Source organism: Megascapheus bottae, chromosome 7, assembly GCF_031878675.1.
Source record: "Megascapheus bottae isolate mThoBot1 chromosome 7, mThoBot2.hap1, whole genome shotgun sequence".
Taxonomy (NCBI): Eukaryota; Metazoa; Chordata; class Mammalia; order Rodentia; family Geomyidae; genus Megascapheus; species Megascapheus bottae.
Genome location: NC_143515.1, coordinates 11,724,805 through 11,744,099, shown reverse-complemented (window position 1 = coordinate 11,744,099; position 19,295 = coordinate 11,724,805). Strand labels below are relative to the sequence as shown.

The 19,295-nt window shown below is 39.9% G+C and overlaps 1 protein-coding gene and 1 long non-coding RNA gene across 3 annotated transcripts in view; one reads left to right on the top strand and one right to left on the bottom strand.

The window, feature by feature from the left end:
* The window catches only part of LOC150060329 (uncharacterized), a 74,686-nt gene extending 67,254 nt beyond the window's left edge, over nt 1-7,432 (bottom strand). Inside the window, exon 1 of the long non-coding RNA XR_016536228.1 lies at nt 7,340-7,432. This is a non-coding gene — a long non-coding RNA (uncharacterized LOC150060329). The remainder of the gene's footprint in view (nt 1-7,339) is intronic.
* Nucleotides 1-19,295, top strand: part of Aff3 (ALF transcription elongation factor 3) — a 539,479-nt gene that overhangs the window by 412,362 nt on the left and 107,822 nt on the right. The gene's annotated exons all lie outside the window — the stretch shown is intronic.

Genomic DNA, 19,295 nt, shown 5'->3' with positions numbered 1-19,295 from the left:
GGGGTGGGGAAGGCATTTTCTCTCCATGATTTCTCTCCTCAGAAGTGGAAATCATGAATATAGAGGACAATATTACTGGCTGCATTACTAAAATTAATATCACTGATTCCTTCCACTTTCTTTACATTCCTACTAGTCAGCTCATACTAGACAAAACTAAGGACTTGACCAGCATGTGGGATGGGGAAGGAAGAGGCTTATGGAAACCAGTACAAAGTTTCGAAGCCACACAGGCATCCCAGATCCGGGTTTCTCCTGAAAATATGCTGCTTTCTCCCTTCTGCCCAGTGTGTTTTGGTTTTTGTTTGTTTGATTTTGGTATTCTGAACTTCAAAGGTTGTGCAAGGAGATTATAGTTAGACAGGTATATCTGCATGCTTCTTGATCAGAGTCACCCCAGCTCATTTGTTCCCTCCCCCTAGACTTATTTAATACTTCACACTTTTTTTCTCACCTATGTACATTGAGTATTCTGGATGTATTTGTGCTCTGTTCACTGGTAGTAATTAAGTGGCCTGTTCATTGTTTGAAAGGTTTACTCCACAGTTTCACTCTTGCATATGCTATAGTCAACTAAATCATATCTTCTATTCTGCATATTCTTCTATGTATAATTATATAGAAAGTTATCTTTGGGGTATGTATTTGTGATATGTCTCATGTTTTGGATATATTCATCTGTTGTGGGCATCTGGATGGTATCCATAACTTGACCATTGTGAACTGGGCTGCACTGAACAGGATATGCAGATTCCTTTATTGTATCTGGACATGCAGTCTTTCAGATGACTGCCCAGAAGTAGTATCATTGGATTATAGGATACCTCTGTGTTGAGTTTTTTTAAGAAATCTCCATACTGGTTTCCATAGTATTTGCACTAGTTTCTTTTCATACCAACAGTGTGTTAGAGTGACATTTTTTCCTACATCCTCACCAGCAATTGTTAATGTTCATATTCTTGATCATGATCAGTCCTACTAGAGTAAAATGAAATCTCCATGTTACTTTGATTTGCATTTCCTTCATGGCCAGGAATGTTGAGCATGTCCAGTGTCCTTAATTCCTGTGGCTATGGTGGGCCAGAAGTGCCCAAATGGTCCTTCACTTCAGTAAGAATTGTATGAGTCCTAAACCTTTTTTCATGGTATAAAAACTATATGTAACTCCTCTACTGGAAATATGAATGGACAATGCCCAGGCCTTGAGTTCAAGCTCTAGGATTGGCACACAGAAAGAGAAATTTTTAATGACAGCTCTGAAAGTAGGCGTAGTAGTAGAGAAAGGTAGAAAGGATGTTAATTCACAGGACAGAGGCGGGCCTAGAAATATGAATTAAACATTCTTTGTTATCCTTTTTAATTGGAGGAGGCACTAAAGGCTGAACAGAGACTTGTATAGACATGTGTTCTTCCACAGTGTGCCCCCCACCCTACATCCTCTTTTACTGAACCAGCAGTCATCCTAGGACTTACACATTATAAGGCGGCTGCACTGCCATTTCTGCCCATTTTTCTTTGATTGAAATCACATTCACTTCTAAAATAATTATGTATTTTTCTTTAATTAATCTACTGTAGGTGGTGACTCTAGGATATCCTAATAGTATATAAACAATTTCCATATAAAAGTTTGGCTTGGGCACATGCAGGTTTTACAATACCTGAGTGTTGAATGAGCGTTGATTTCTAAGAATCTGACTAAAATATATGAAGTAAAGGTTTTTCTTGGCCAAGATTTTTCTTACCCAATTGGGGTAATCACATGTGCTGCTATTAATACTGACTTTAGCCAAAGTTAAGGTTGAATTCTTAGCTCTACTTTTTAGAATCCCACTCTCCTATTTCATCAAATTGGTCTCCTCTCTGTAACCTGACAATAGTCTGTTAATTTCCATTTGATTCAGTTGAGAATTTGTTCATTTGTTCAGTTCCTGCTATGTTCAGAGACTGTGCAAAGCTATAGAAATAAGATGGATATGGGCATTTGGCATGGTTCCCAGTCAAAGGAGTTGAACCTTGCAGTGGCATGAGGCCCTTGGATGTTAATGTTGAGCTGTGATAAAAGTATACATTCAGACAGGCTCAGAATACTACATTGCCACCTGTCACAGGAGAGCATCTTCAAACGCATGGTGTGGTTCAGGCTTTAACCAGCTATGCTGGTATCTGATACCAGCTCTCTGGAGGCCTCAGAGGTTTAAGACATCATCTCAGTGATGAACAGTGAAGAAAAGAGACCCACCAGGACAGAGTATAAAACATCAGATTCTTGATGGGGTTCAGAGACAAGGAAGGACAAGGATGGAAATATCTGATATACTTCTAAAAGGAGATGTGGTTGAGATGAGCTCTCAAGGGTATACAGGACTTGAATTGGCAGAGGAGGGAGCTCAGATCTGGTGTGTGAGGGCACCACACACAGTACTATAGAACTGGGCTCCCTTCCCCTTCTCCTCTATTCTTTTTTTTGGGGGGGGCATGGGGCTTGATTTCTACCTGGGCAACTATCCCTGAGCTCTTCAGCTCAAGGCTACCACCCTACCCTTGAGCCAAGCCCCATTTCCCATTTTCTAGAGGTTAATTGGAGATAAGAGTCTCAGATCCTTTTGTGCCCGGGGTGGCTTTGAACCTTGATCCTCAGATCTCTGCCTCCTGAATAGGACTACAAGCTTGAGCCATTGCGCCCGGCCTCCTCTAATCTTCAAAACTCTTGATTCACTTATTCTTTACAAGTGACTTGTATATCCAGATACAATCCTATCTCCTGCATCCCCTAACCCAGTGGCCTGTTTCCAGTTCTCCACTAATAAGGTCAAGAGTAAAAGCAAAGAAAGTGATATTGAATAAGGGTCACTGTAAAGCAACAAGCATGGTGCACTATCCTGGGTCCCTGAGCTCAGCTAGAACCAGAACTGGCGCTTTCCTGTGTCCTGGAACTCAGTTCCTCTGGGGAAACAATTTGTAGTCCTCTGGCAGGGTAACAGAGGTAGGCATGCCTGCCTGTGCTTGAGCCAAGCTGTTCTTGCCTTGCCATACTCATAGGCTCTGCAGACAACACTAGAGGCTGAGCACCAGCCACTTCTAGAAGCTGCCTCCTGAGAATTGGGAGAAGGCCATTCAGATATGTCCTTAAAGCATTCCATAATATAGATCCTATTCTTGTTCATTACAAGAACTTAGTCCTTTTCTGAGCCCTGACCATTAATTAATTACCTTGATAGTAAGACCTGACACAGAAAGAGTGCACTGGGAGGAACCCTGACACATACCATTTTGTTGAAGAAGAGACCATGAGGGAACTTTGGAAATGATGATCAACTTTCCTAAGTGACTGGAAAGTGAAAGGTGAATCCCCTTAACACACATTCTTGTTTTTATTACTGTCCCACGCCCCCTACACAGCCTGGACTTCCAGACAGAAGCACACAAGTCTACCCGATCTTGACCACCCCCAACCAGCACACATACCTGCTCCCATGTTACTCTATGCTTTCTTCACTATAAAAGTACAAAACAAGAAACTCTACCATGCCTCCACTTCATGAGTGAAACAAATTAAATTTTCTTTAAGAAAGTTTTACACTATATTCGTATACCTTTAGCCAAAATATATTTGTTAAAATTCAAATTTTACTAGGGGGAGGAGAATCTGTATAAAAAGTATCCTGTAGAGCCCAGTTGTTACATATGGGCGTGTTAACAACAGTAATAGCTCTGCCTGTTCATTCCACATTACAGCTGTTATCACATAGCACTTGCACAGCCTGTGGATGCCTGGGGTTCTCAGCAGTTTCCATTGAGTCCTTCCCATTGTGGTCTGATTCCACAGCAGACAGACTTGCCCAAACACTGTTTTTTAAATTTGAACACAGATTAAGTTTTAAAGAACATTAAAGTTTTTTTTCTAAATGAGTTGTTATAATATCATTTTTCAGCTCACCGAAAATAGATTTAGAATGTCTTCCATTACCTTTGAAATCATGGTCAAGAACTTATCACGGTCAAGTCTTACCTCTGTTATGAAGAGATGTATACTTGTGTTTGTTCCATTAAATAACTGTCATGTCTTTATTAAAATTAATCAAAAATTGGAGAACTCTCCAATGAAGGAATTTTTACTTAGGAATAAGTGATAATTGCAATCTAGGACGCACAGGCCAATGCTTAAGTAGCCTCTGCTATGGCTAAATATTGAAGAAAAGTTGGGGATTTCATTAGGACAAATCTATGTAAGTTATTTTAAAAGGAAGTTCATTGTTGCTTTTGGTGTTTGGAGATGCTATCAAGCACTGATATATGAGTTGTGGCAGCTTCTATGTAAAGCTAATCTTATGATCAGAGTTGGCAATTTTCTTGGCAGTTACTAAGTGAAAATAGCCTTAAAGGTAGAGCATACTGTTCCACTGGGCTGACTTTGTGAGTTCTGGAGAAGGTGACCATTACCTAAGTGCTCCCCTTTCTTTCCCATGCTCTCAGAACTCCATTTCCATAGTGTATGACAACATTGATTGCGCTTTGTGTAATGTATATTCTCAGGCGGCCAGGTGCTGGAAGCACAGAAAGGAGGAAGTCCTGGACAATTCCCTCTGGGAACCCATGAATCAGGTAGCTGAGGAGACTTGAAGATAAATAATTACAATATAGGACAGCAAAGGCTTTCAGGGACTTGTGTGTGAGAGAGTGTGTGTACATGTGCTCTTGCACACAGTAGAAAATCAGCAAAGCATGAAGATGAGGAACCTTTAGGGTAGCCCTCAGAGAGCAAGGAGGAGGACAAAATTCAGAAAAAGGGAAATCATTTGTATTGCTCTTGTGTTGGATCCAAGACTAGGAGAGGGAGCAGTTGCAGTAAGCTGAGACTGACCCATGAAAAAACTCATGGGCCTTCCTTCAGAAGCTGTAGGGAATGTAAATTTAAATTTGGATAGACTGCAATGAAATGGAAAATAGACCCTAATGCTCATGACAGAGAAAGAGAAAGGCACAGAAGAAAGCTTCAGAAACAGGATAGAGACCATCAGGACTTCTGTTGTCTGCAGAATTCAAAACCCATGTGCAGGTTTACCAGGCTGCTGACGTGCACACAGAATCCAGGAGTGAAAGTTGGACTTCATGTGGGCAGAAAATGTACTCCGGTTTTAGGCAATCAGGGAAGAGACACATACAAGAGAACGTTAACTTAGAAAACATTTAGTGTGTGATTAGGATGCACAATGAGATCAGCTATGCACCACAGTTAAGATTTGGTGCAGTTGGCTCCAGGGAGCTAGCACTTGGGAATGGTTGAGGGTGCTGAGGAAAACTGAGACAAGATTCCAGGGCAGGAGAGGGCAATTGCTATTGAAGGGAATGGCAGACCAAGACCAAGGAAGTGAAAATGCATGAAACATTTCAAGGAGTGTCCAAAATGCTCCATAAATCAGAATGAATAGTGAGACAAATAGCAGAAATATGTCCATTTGCTATGATAAATTGGGGCGGGGTTGGGGGAAGGGAAATGGGGACCAAGACATGAGAGAGGGTATCAATGTTTGTGAAGTAATGCGCCTTCTATCTGGTGAACATAATGTAACCCTTCTATCAATTCTAATTATAATAAAAATATATGAAAAAAAATAAATTGAATGACTTTGACAGCTTTAAGGTATATGTGTGGAATTACAAATGGCTGTAATTTGAAAAGACTTGTGGACCAACAATCTGAACGTTATGTGCTTAAAGTCTGGCCATAATTTGGACTACTTTGCCCAGATAATGGGGACCCTATGGGTTAAGGCCTGTACCTGATGTCAGCAACACATGGCAGCGCTAGTCTCTGTGTGTCTTTGCAGCACCTGCAGAGTGCTGAAAGAACTGTTTGGTGTAAGACTTTTTAGTATGAATTTTTAAATAGTTGGCTCCTATTGAGTTATAATACATCCTACAGAGTAGACTCCAGCAAGAAGCTGGGGTGGTTCAACCAAGTGAGTAGGCCCTGGGTTCAGTCTCATCTATGAAAAAAAGTAACTATGTAAGAGACATACTGTTATGAACAAATGATTGAATAATTAAGTAAATGAAAAGAAATAGACAAGCAGAAGTAATTCACGTAGCTGCTGCTCCCTCAGGGAGATGGAGCAGAACTCTCAAGTATGGGTGGTGCTCAATGACCCATCATAAGTTAAAAATACTTTGAGTCACAACTGAATATAGAACATCTAACCCTCTTAATACAAAAACTCACTTTTGCCAATCTTAAAAATGATCAGATATATTGGCCTACAGCCAGGCAAAGTCAGCTAAAAATAATAGTAAGATATCTCCTATGACTTGCTTGCATAAACTTTTACACTATCACAAAATAAATCCTAAATCAAACCACATCTGTAGCTGAGAAAGCTGTGTTATCTTTATACCTTTTCTACAAATCTAAAGATACTGTAAAAGTTTGCTTACAAAAATAGCAGTTGGCTAGTTACTGGCTGAGTTTGTGCTTTAAGCTCTGTGCTTCTGACTGTTAAACTCATCTCCACCCTGGAAGTCAGTTTAGGCAGCTCGTCCTATGGTTCCCCAGGGTATCAGAGGTCAGCCTGTGGCTTGCTGTGTGTCAACATAAACCATGATCTCTGGTCTCATTGACTTGAAGCTGCATCTCTCCCAGACTTTCCTAGTTCATCTGGTGAAACCATTTCTCCTTCTACTGCATTATGAGGTACCTATTCTTCCTCAGATAGAATTTCTATAGCCTAACAAATAGAATCAACAAATATTAAACTTTAGTGTGGCTAATTGGTAGGGTGCTAGCATGTACAGAGTCCTGGGTTCAATCACTAGCACTGAAAAAAAAGAACCAAAAAAACAGTTAGCAGGTGCCTACTTCGACATTTTTAGCTATTCATTTCAAATGGTAGTATGGGTGACAACAAGGAAAATGCCACAGCAGCCAGTGAAGACTTGCAGTAGAATCTTTGGTCATATAAAAACTTTTGCCGGGAGTTTGGCCTAGTGGAAGAGTGCTTGACTAGCATGCATCAAGACCCAGGTTCGATTCCTCAGTAATACATACATAGAAAAAAGCTGGACATGGTGCTGGGGCTCAAGTGGTAGAGCTCTAACCTTGAGAAAGTCCAAAGACAGTGCTCAGGCCCTGAGTTCAAGCCTACGACTGGCAAAATAAATTTCAGAATCATATTTTTAGAGCCTTGTATAGGTTGAGTTTAATGTCCCATACACACAGTACTCAGAGGCCTCTGGAGAAGATCCCAGAGGTGGGTATTGTCTGGATAAGAGAATAAGCCAGAGCTGCTATGCTATACTCAAGTGCCATGAGAAAAGGAGCCACTTCTTATACATCACTGACCTCAATTATCCAGCAGAGTCTTGACATATGTGGGCTATCAGTGAAAGATGATTAATTTAGTAAACTCTGCCACAGGTGCTAGAGGCTCATGGATATGCTATAATTCCATGGTGGGCAGAATGTTCATCTCTGTGATGTCATCATGCTCTATCCAATCTACTGGTCAGGAGTGCTTGCCACTGTGCATATTAACATGCAGTAGAAATGAATAACAGCACTGTGGTCCTCCAGGGACTATCACTACACCTAAACATTTCTACCATTAGTATCACTTTTGTAAAGATTGTTGTAGTAGTGATTTTATTCATATAAAAGCAAGTACGGTTTGAAAGTACTTGAGAACTTGTTAAAATCCGACCAATCATTCACTACATATTATGACTAGTTCACAGTCATTTGCCAGAGGGCCTGGTTGAAGGGAAGCAGAGAGCAGAGACATTTCAGCTCTTCTTTTAGCTCCTGCAAACACAGGGAAGAGTATAATTGCTAACTGAGAAAAGAATCAACTACATGGCTCAAGAGCCCTAGAGGTTGAGGGTGCCCTGAAATGGAAAAGGATTTCAAAAGTAAGCTTCATCAGTGTTGTAGTATTCTTTAGTGTTGATGCTGAGAACAGTTGCTTTTCTGCTACTTTATTTAAAAACTAAGCATTCTTGATTCATCTAAAATCGGGACATTTATGTTGGACTGGGATCCTCCCTTTATCTCTCTCCTGTTCTCTGTCAATGAACAGACTATTTAAGCAGGATTTACCCCACAGCTTCTGGGGTGATGACTAAGTTTATCATGACTATTCTGGTTATTTTCATAAGCAATAGGTAGAAGAAACACTGTTTCACAATCAGAATCTGTTTTTTTAAATCTACAGTCTCCCTTAAAATCTTTCACACAAATTATTACCTTAGTACTTGAGATTTCTTTTGGCTACCTAACTGTCAAATCAGTGAGGCATCTGTGGCATACAACTCTGGTGGCTGAGATACCTCGTTTGTGATTCAAAGCCATCCTGGCTAGGAAAGTCCAAGAAACTCTTAACCTCAATTAACAAAAAAAGCCAGAAGTAGAGCTGTGGCTCAAGTGGTAGAGCCCTAGCTTTCAGGAAAAAAAAAAGCTCAGAGACAATGTCCCAGGCCCTACGTTCAACTTTCTGGACCAGCACATACACACACACAAAAAAAGTAAAAGTAAAATAGGTGTGCCAGGCATAGCAGTACATATTGTAATGATAGTTTCATAGGAGGCAAGATAGGAGGATAATGGTTTGAGGCTAGCCAGGGGACAAAAAGTTAGTAAAACCCTATCTTAACTATCAAACCAAGTGTGCTATATGTGTTGTATGCCTGTATCCCAGCCACACAGGAAGAGAAGCTATAATTAGGGTCTGACGCCATCACCAGGCAAAAACATGAGACACTATAAAATAAAGCAAAAATAGCTGGGGAGTATGGCTCAACTGGTGAAGCACTAGCAAGTGTGAGGCCTAAATTCAAACACTATTAAGACAAAATGAACAAACAAAAGAATAGGTAAAAATGACTTGACTCAGAAATAATACTTTACTGAAATGTAAAATTTTCCTCATACAAGGCTACCAAGAAATGCTTGAAATGGCCTTGACTGGTGCTACTGACCCTTTTTCCAACTCAGTAAATGATACCTCTTCGGCAATAGAAATGACAGGTGTAATGTCCATGGATGGTTTAACACATTTTGTGTCATTGTGAGCTAGACAACCCCAAAAAGATCACTGACAGCTGGAGGTACATGCCATTAAGGAGTCATGCCTCCCTCTACAAAACTGGTTGTATGTGCCTGAAAAGGGATTTAGAACATTCAGACAGAATTTTCAGGCCTACTCATTTTGTGTTTTGTAAAGGCTACCTATTCCTGCTATATGTGAGGTTTTCATTTTGTTTTGGTTCTTGGTTGTGATTATTTGATTTACCTATTCAAAACACCTGTGTTGGTTTTCTATTTAAAAGAAAATCTGAAAGTATCAGATATTATATGCAGAGTATTACAAAAGTGATAGCATTAAACTGTATTCATGGAAATGCCTGAGTTGGAGGATTATCTACTAATTTCCCAAGCCAATGAATAGGATGTTTTTTCTTTTAATGTGGACCACAAATCTTTTCTCTTCTTACATCTTAGTGATCACCTTATTCTGTATGTGGGCAGAAGACAAGCTCAAGTTGGTCAGGGACAAATAGCTTCAAGTCTGAGGGTAGATGTCCTAGGTACTGAACTGTGGAGTGGCTGCTTTTCAGCAGCATCCAAGTCTGTATCAGGCCCCCTCTCAGTCACAGGAGCCAGAATGATCATCTTGGCTGCATAGGGCAAAGTTGTTAAAATTATTTGACAGACTTTTTTTTAGTACTGAGATTTGAACTCCAAGCCTTGGTACTTCCTGGGCTTCCCCTCTTGGGCCACATCTCCAGTCTAGCTTTTTGCTCATTAGTTTAGAGATAGAGTCTCGTGGACTTTTCTGCCAAGGTCTGGCTTCAAAGCACAGTCCTATGGATCTCAGCCATCTGACTACTTAAGATTAAAATGTAAGCCACCAATGCCTGGTTTTTTGAAAAATCTTAAATGTCCCTGTGACCAACCAGCATAAACAAGGATTCAGATGGGTTTTTTCATTCAAGATATGATTGGGTAAGGTACACGTAAATGAGTTTAAGGGGAGAAAGTTTTCATTTGTGAATCTCAGACACTATCAGAACTGTTCACTTTCCATTAATGCAGGTGATTTTCCTTTCGATTAATGTTAATACAGACTGTGTATAGAGTGAAGATTGCAAAGGATGCCAAAGGTGTTGTAGTAGACACTAAAGAGAATTTCAGGTGTCTTTAAAAACTGGAAAACAAATACATGAGGAAAAATAACATGAGCAGGATTCTCTGAGAAGGGGAGAAGACGGACATCTGTGCTCTCATAGTATTTATGACATCACAGGGTTACTTTTTGCCTCTGCTCTCACTGAGCAGTGAGTGGCTTGACAGCAAAGACTTTTTCAACTCTACATCACTGGCTTCCAAAATATTTTTGTGGGACATGTTCAATAAATTTAGAATCTGTGTTCCCTGTTCAAGAGAATAAAATAGACCTAAACTATGATACAAGATGGAATGGATAATAAGAGAGTACTTAATATTGAATACTTATGAGTTATTACTATATACCAGGTAATATAAAAAATGTTCCATTTAGTTTCCTCATATAATTCCCTGAAAAAATTCCCAAGAGATAAACAACTTGTTTTCCCATTTTGTAGATAAGGAAACTGAAGCAGAGCACTTTAAATTCTTTGTCTAAGGACCATACCAAGTATGTAGCAGACTACATGCTTGACTGAAAATAGTAGAGCAGGCACCAGTGACTCATACTTGTAATCTTAGCTACTTGAGAGGCTTAGAATGAGAGAATTGCTATTTGAGGCCAACCCAGGCAGGAAAGTTCATAAGACTCCCTTCTGAACTTACACTTGGGCACAGTCATACATCTGAAACTATCTGAGGACCTGAGGCCAAGCCAGCATAGGCAGAAAAGCCCACTGAGTCTCTTGAGACTCCAGCTCAACAGAAGGAAAGTGGATAAGCTTGTGCATGCCAGTCATCCCAGTTACAAGGGAAACCTACAGAGACGGATCTTCACTCAAAAAAAATTAGTGCAGACCAGGAGCATAGCCTACTGGGAGAGTGTTCGCCTAGCATGCACAAAGCCCAGGGTTCCATTCCTCGGTACCATATACACAGAAAAAGCCAGAAGTGGTGCTATAACTCAAGTGGCAGAGTGCCAGCATTGAGCAAAAACTGTCCAAGGACAGTGCCCAGGCCCTGAGTTAAGCCCCAGGACTGGCAAAAATAAAAAATAAAATAAAATAACATAAATAATCAGTGCAAAACAAGAAATGTGTCTCCACTCCTATCTATCAAACATGAGTCTCTGAGTTTAAACCTTCATTACTAGAAAAAAGAGAAAAAAATAAATGAGACTTGTTTTTTACTCAAGAGTTACGTTACTTGCTGTATATACTGGTTAGAGGGTTATCTGAAGAAGAGAATTTGTTCATCAGGAGGACTAGAGATGCTTATGTCAAAGGGCCAACAAGAAATCAGTCATTAGAAATTCACTTCAGGGGATCGACAAATGCAAGAATTGCAGGAACTGCTAATAGTAATCTCAGAAGCCTGCAGTGCTTGCAAGTATTATTCTTAGAAGGAAGCCTGGGAACCAGTTTCCATCTGCCATCTGTTGAAGATTATGCACAGGCTTCACTGCTCTGGGAGCAATAAGGAGTCTGTTCTTTTTTGACCTTCCCAGACTCATTCAGATGCCTCTCACTAATGACATCTAAACAACAACCAAAAAAATCTGCTGCTGAGGATTCTGGGAAATGCATTTACCAAGCTTGTAGCCCCTGTGGTAAAGAGGGGTGATGGTGCTAAGTCATGATCAGACAGAAAACTCAGCATACTGTTCTATGTAGTCCTAGGCAATATAAAGCCTTCTCTAGAATGCCTGAAAGTCATTGAAAGACACGATGGTCCATATAACTCTTCAGTATTTCCTGCTAGAGGATAAAGAATAGATCAAGTAAATATCTCAGATTCCCCTAGCACTCCTGTCTCTCCAAAATGTATCATAATTCCTTAACTCATCACTAGTGATGGGGTTATGCCCTATTCTGGGCACTGAAGAAGCAAGCCCTTCCCCTTAAAGCGTTTCTGTGCTCCTCTGCACCTAGTTTTAAGGATGGTTCAAAGGACTGGGCACACTAAACAAGCTTTCTACCAATGAACTACACCAGACCCGATATGTTTTTATTCACACAGGAGGTGTGGGGAAATGTGAAGGCATATAAGTCAATAGATAGTTCTAACTCAACTCAAGATACTAGTTATGTACAAAGCTAGATGATGAGTAAATCCTGTTTGCATTGGTGATGGGTATTAGTGCAAGTTGATACAGTTTAGTAGGAATTAAGACAGTGGATCTCAGCTTTCTCTGAGTAGTAGATTTATTTAGGATGCCTGTGTCTTAGACTATTTAGGCTGTTGTAACAAAATACCTTAGACTGGATAGTTTATAAACAACAGAAATTTATTTCCCATGGTTCTGAATCCTGGGGAGTCACAAGATCAAGGAACTACGTTGAACATTTGTTTTGAGTCCACATTTGGCTCAAAGATGACACCAATGCGTCCCTACCTGGTAGAAAGGACTCTTGGTGGGAAGACCTTTTTGAAATCTCTTTTGTAAGGGAACTAAACCTCTTCATGAAGGCCCTGCTGCCATAATCTAATCCCCTCTCAAAGGTCCAGTAGCCTAATATCACACAAGTGATTGAGTTTCAGCATTCAAATTTGGGCAGGATATTGTGAATATAGAAACTTGTCACAAATACTGGCCTGTAGGCCAGTGTAATACCAAGTGACATGAGATCTCTGGAGATTAAGCTGAGTCAGTGTTTAATCCCATCACTACAGTTAGCCATAGGCTTTTTTCCTGCATTGTCCCATTTGAACCTTGATTATTTACTCATTATATTAACAAAGTACTTAAGCCTTAGAGGTGAGGATTTCTTCCCAAAGTACACAGCAATTCAGGTCTTTAGATCTTCCAATGGGGTCTGTTTCTGCCATGTAGGGCTACTCAAACCTTATTATTAAGTCAGAATCACTAATAGAATTGGAAAACTATGGACAAGATCACACCCCAAAAATATTAAATCAGAATATGCAAGTGGGATGGGAGCCAGGCCTCAATTCTCACGTGATTCCAACATTCAGTGAAGTTTAGAAGTGATTGCTAGGTCATATATAGGCCACCTGTGAAGGTTAGTCTAGCCCAGTCTTTGCTAGTACAAAGATTATGTTTGTTTCTGTTTTCTAATTCTAACAGTTTATCTGTCCAAATGAACCTCTTAGTTAGGAACTCTCAATTAATTTTTCAATAATAAAAAATGAGAAATGCTCAAATGGTTGAACAAATGCAGCAATAATACTTAGTAGTCACTATGTTGAAAATGAACTATACAGCTTGTGTGTCCAGGGATGGGAGAGAAAAACTGGGGGAGAGAGAAGGAAGAGTGACATTGTTCAAAAAGAAATGTACTCATGCCAGCTGCTGGTGGCTCAGCCCTGTAATCGTAGCTACCTGAGAGGCTAAGATCTGAGGATCATAGTTTGAAGTCAGCCCAGGCAAGGAAGCTCATTCGACTTAGTTCCAATTAACCTCCTGAAAACAGGATGTGGCATTGTGACTCAAAGTGAGAGATTTTGCTAATGTTCAGAAAAAAAAAAAAAAAAAAGCTCTGGGACAGTGCCTAGGCCCTGAGTTCAAACCCCATGACCAACCAAAAAAAAAAAAAAAGTACTCATTACCTGCTTCTCTACACATTAGCTTCATAACAACAGTAAAAACATGTCAAAAATACAGAAACAAGAACAAATCTTATCTACATACCAGTATTCACACCTATAATCATAACTACTCTGGAGGCTGAGATCTGAGGATCATGATTCAAAGCCTGCCTGGGCAGAAAAGTCTGTGAGACTCATATCTAATTAATCACCTAAAAAGTCAGAAATGGAACAATGGCTCATGTGGTAGAATACCAGCCTTGAGAGCAAAAGCTAAAGGACATCACCCAGACCCTGAGTTCAGGCCCCAGTACTGGTACACACACACACACAATCTTAACCTAATGAAAATATGACCCTTGTAGAATCAATGCATTTCTACCATCGAAGTTATCAATTGAATAAGCAAAACAACAGTTAGCAAACAAATAGCCAGCTGAATAACCTGACAATCAATTAATATTTAATATCACAGACTTGGGCCAAGTAAATATATACATTTTTCCCCTCTGAATTTCTCCCCTTCAAAGAGGTTAAAGTCCATCATCAAATCTGTATGGCTAGAACACTTTATCTCTCCAATCTGGATCCTCTGTCTTGTCTTCTGTTTGCCTAGGAAAGGATCATGTTCTACACACTGTGCTTGCATTCATTCCAGCTTAGAAACTGAATCCTTTGATACTAAGAACACCAAGCTCAGAAACTCATTTTCTACAAGTCCTTATAACAAAGACCAGAATTTAAAAAGCATGTTCAGGAGAATCAGGCCCTGGTAAAGTACAGATTCTAAGCCATTGTAGTCTCTTGATAGGAACCAGAGAATAAATATAGACATCTTTCACTGAATTACTACATACTATCAAGTATATAGATGGCATGATGTCTGCATAGTCTAAAATGGAAAAGATAGTGAACCTCCATGCTTTCGGTCACACCAACCACATGTGGGCACTTGAATTTCTCTCATGCGATGTTCCCATTCTCCTACCAAAGGAATCTCTACCTAGCAAGAATTGTCATTCCAAATGAAAATAACAACCAGAAGAGATTTTTAAACACACAATGAAAATAGGAAACAATTCGCATAACTTTGGTGCTTAATCACTTTTCTTATCACTCTGACAAGGACTGGGCAGATCAATCAGTATCAAATGCCGCACTTGCCTTGCCAGGAGGTGAGAGTTTACAAGTCATGTTACTGGTAGCACACTGTTCTCTCATACTAGTACTTAACCCTCAAACCTGCTGTCCCTTTTAGGACACCTATAGCTGCCATTAATTTCTCCTCGACTCTTCTGTGAAGTTAGGACTTGCAGGGATATTGCAGCCTCTCCAGAATTAGTAGCAAAATCATTGGAATGTTAATGAAGACCAAGGGAGCCTTTAGCATCATGACCCGCCAAGAATAATTACAGAGACTTTTATGGCCAGAGCATTCTTTTCCTCCATTTCAGTAACTCAATACTCTAAATTACTAAATTCTTTATTTTCATCAATTGTCCTATGCAGTCCATTAAGCAGAACATATAAAAGGGATTGCCATATGAAATGAGGCAAAAATGTGGACTGCTCAAAGTAATTTATCCCTGTAATCTCAGTTCTGTGGGATGCATAGATCAGAATATGGCAATTTGACGCCAGCCTGGACCAAAAGGTAATGAGGACTCCCATCCCCCATCTCAGAGAATGATCTGGGCATGGTAGTTCATGTCTGTATTTCCAGCTATTCCTCCGTAGAAGAAATAAGTAGGAAATTTGTAACTTTGCAATTACAAATGATCTGTCCCCGAATAGTGAGTGAGTATCAAAGCCTCAGAATTCTTACCAGACTCCCTGCCCTCATATGCCATCAGAAGTGTCCTGGGAACTTTGTCACAAACTCCACTTTCATTATTGTCTTAGCTATAATGCACTATGTGGGCAGGAAACTATGGCCTTGTCCAAAGAGGTTTTCAAGTAGCCTCTGGGTGCATCAGCTAGAAACTTACTAGACATGCAAATTTTAGACTCCACCCTAAACATACTGAATCAGAAGCCCAGCAGTCAGTATTTTAACAAGCCAGGTGATTACAGTGCACTTTCAGTTTGAGAATCACTCACCTAACCTGTATTTCAAAAGCTATCGGAAGCTTTCTAAATATTCAGAAAGCTGAGCTGGAGGCTGAAGCAAATTCTGCCCTAAGATGTGCTCCTTTGGAAACATTTCCCCCACAGCGTTCAGAGTCTACTACTCAGAGAGCCAAAGATACTTAAAACCAAGCAACCAAGTGTACTACACCTACTCAATAATTGGGAAAGGAAGACAAGCAGGGGATAATTTTGGAAGGCTAACCATGAATCCTTCATTTTTAGGGTAATCAGCTCTTGTTAAAATTGGAATGAAGGATTTCTCTCCTTTTGGCCTTACTGTACCCAGGAAGGGGAATGTTGTACACTTGAAGTAACTTCATTTTTTTGACCCACGCTAGCCAACCTGCTGCTTCAATTACCTTAACAAACATTTAGTGAGGAACAATTTGTTGCTTTTGAAAAAAATTGAACAATTATGTCCAAATGGGAGTTTTAGAAGAACACATACTTCTAATGTGTGGAACAGAGCCTGGACAACCTGATAAAAAGCTCTTTTGTGATGTTGGCAAATTACTCAGTCTGCTCATCGCATTCTGATATGTTGTCTGGATGCATTTATTAGTTGTAACAGCATTTTGGTGAAGTCATGTAAGATGTCTTCTACAAACAGACAGTTTTACTTCTTACTTTCTACTTGGCATGACTCATTTGTTTGCTTATCTAATTGCTCTGGCTGGAACTTCAGTGCTGCAATGACTAGAAGCTGTAAAAACAGACATCCTTGTCTTATTCTTGTTCTTAGCCAGAGGCCTGTCAACTGTGGCTTTTATTGTGTTGAGATACAGTTCTTTAGAGTTTGATAGCATTTTTTTAATCATGAAAGAGTGTTCTGTTTTGCCAAGCACTTTTTTCTGTGTCTAATGAGATGATCACATAAATCATTTGATTTTACTTGTAGATCCTCTTCATGAATTAAAAAGAAATGAATATAGTTTTGGTAAACTACCTAAAAGACCTTAGATGTGCATTGAGAGGCAGAGTAGGGGGGGAGGGTCACCTTTCACTCTATATAGGGAAGACTAAAGAATATCTAAGCCAATTGGTTATTTATAATAAGAATTAAATACATCATTTGAAAAATGATGTAAAAATCAATGTTAATAAATTCTTTAATAAAAAAAGAAATTACAGTCCTAGGATGTCATGCCCACTTAGGGAACTGGCACCATCTACCAACTTCAGGAGTCAGTGTTTCCTATACAGGAAAACTGTGGAGTTTAGTCTATTGTCTTTATACCATGTCTCCGAGAAGTGTCTTCAGAATTATATAATTAGTAGAGGAGAGCCTGATACAGAAGTTCTGACCTATGCACTGAATTACAAAAGAAGATTTTTCCATAAAGTAGATCTCTATAGCACTCTGCTGTGTGGAAATGCTTCCATATCAACTATTTTTCTTTTCTTGGCAATATCAAAGACTGAATCCAAGGCCTCATGCTTGCTAGACTGTCACTCGAACAATACCTCCAGCCTCTTTTTCAGTTGATTTTCTTTTGAGGTAGGCTTTCACTTTATGCCCAGACCAATGTGGATTATGATCATCCTGCTATGATTTCATGTCACCAGAGATGATTGTGCATGGCATGTACCCATTGTGTTTCCCCATAGCTGGGATAAAGACACATGCCACTGTGTCTAGCTATTGGTTAAGATGGAATCCTATAGATTTTTTTTTCAGGCTGACCTCAAACTATATTCCCCTGATCCCCACCTCCCACATAGCTAGAATTACAGGTTTAAGCCACCATGACTGGTTCTATTTTCTATTTAATTCTTGCAATAACCATTTGGAATGCCTTACTTGATACATTTGAAATTGAAGGCTTTACTTGAAGGCTTTACTTGAGGGTTCTGGCTCCCATTTCATCTTTCACTATCAAATCAAATTTCAGCCTCTTGTTCTGTCAAGTGAATCATGTCAGCTCCTCCCTAGTGTCCCTTTCCCAACAGTCTTCCTGCACTTTGTACCCACTGATAGAGGCAAGGAACCAGTGACTTCAGAGCAATAGGTAGAGGTCATTTTATACAGCTCATACCTTAGTGATGTGGAAACTGTGTCCAGAGAGAGTGGGCACTTACCTATTCACACGGCTAACAACATGATTTACATTGAAATGCTGTCCTGCCTGCAGCTGCTGTTTAAAAACTCACTGTACCACCCCAGACTCTAGTGCTACTGGCTGCTTCCTTTCATTAGCATTGATTCTCATTTTCATTTGATTTCTGCATATTCTATTTCAGCATGTAGATATAAGTACTCTTGGGAAAGGCAATTGATTGAGATTTTGAATGCACTACTCTCTAGTTTGGCAAATTTCCTCAATGAGATTGGCTATGTGATGCCTTATAAGATAGGAGAAAAGATGTTACTCCCCAGGGAAGGCAGGCCTTTGTAACAGGTGCACTGAGCATGTAAGTGGGAAAAGAGGCATCAGAAGCCATTGTCTCTAAGAAAATGTAAGATCATAAACAGAAGAGGTACAGTGCTTCTTAACTCAGGCTGAATCAAATGATCACAATCACATAGGAATTGACTGATAATCAGTGCAGGTCCTGGAGAAGGGGATACGGTGAACCAGAATTGCTTCAAAAGACATGGAAACACCAGGATCTGAAAACATCAAAGTTGCACACTCATAGATAATCTAAACCACCACCCTTCTTTTTCTTCACTTTTTTCCATTGCCCCCAGACTAAATTACTCCAGCTGGGTCTCAGAAACCCTCAGTCACCAGCTCCCAACATGAACCTACTGTGCTTTCCTGGCTCCCAGTTTTCTAGAATGTCACCAGCAAAGTTTTCCCACACAGCTGCAGGAAGGAAAGTCACCACTTGCTAATGAAAATAATTCCAGACAGATGGTAGCATCGACCCTGACGGCATAGTGGCCGTCAGAAAGAATGAAATGAGTTGCCTAATCTTTCCCTCCCATGTTCCAAATGTTCAAGCAATGGAGATGAGGGCTGGAAATTGCCTACAAAGAGGTACACTTGCATAACAAATAGGCTATCATGCAATGCTAATTGCCTGAATGGATATTTGCATATATGAATATGTTTAATGGGAATTCATAAACATTTGTCTCTGGTTTTAAATCTCAGGTAGGTGGAGATAAAAGCATCTGCTATAGAAACAAATCTGAAAATCAAACAGCCCAATTAAAGCTCAAATTTTTAAAAAGCCATTAAGATGAAGCAAAGTGAAATGAACTTTAAAGGACTTATGGATTCACATCTTCTAAGGGCCCCAAATGACAAGTAATTCAGGAGAAATCCTATTAATTAAAAACCACTGCTGTGTGAACTGGCTGCGTTACCGGGGAGGTGGGTATTGTGGCCGTCTGCAGTGTTGTGTGGGATTCAGAAAAGTAGGTGAAGCACTCGACCATCTGTTACAGGTGGGCTGCTAGTCCTGCTTTCTGAAGGGGGGAGGGATCTCACAAAGATAGGCACCACAT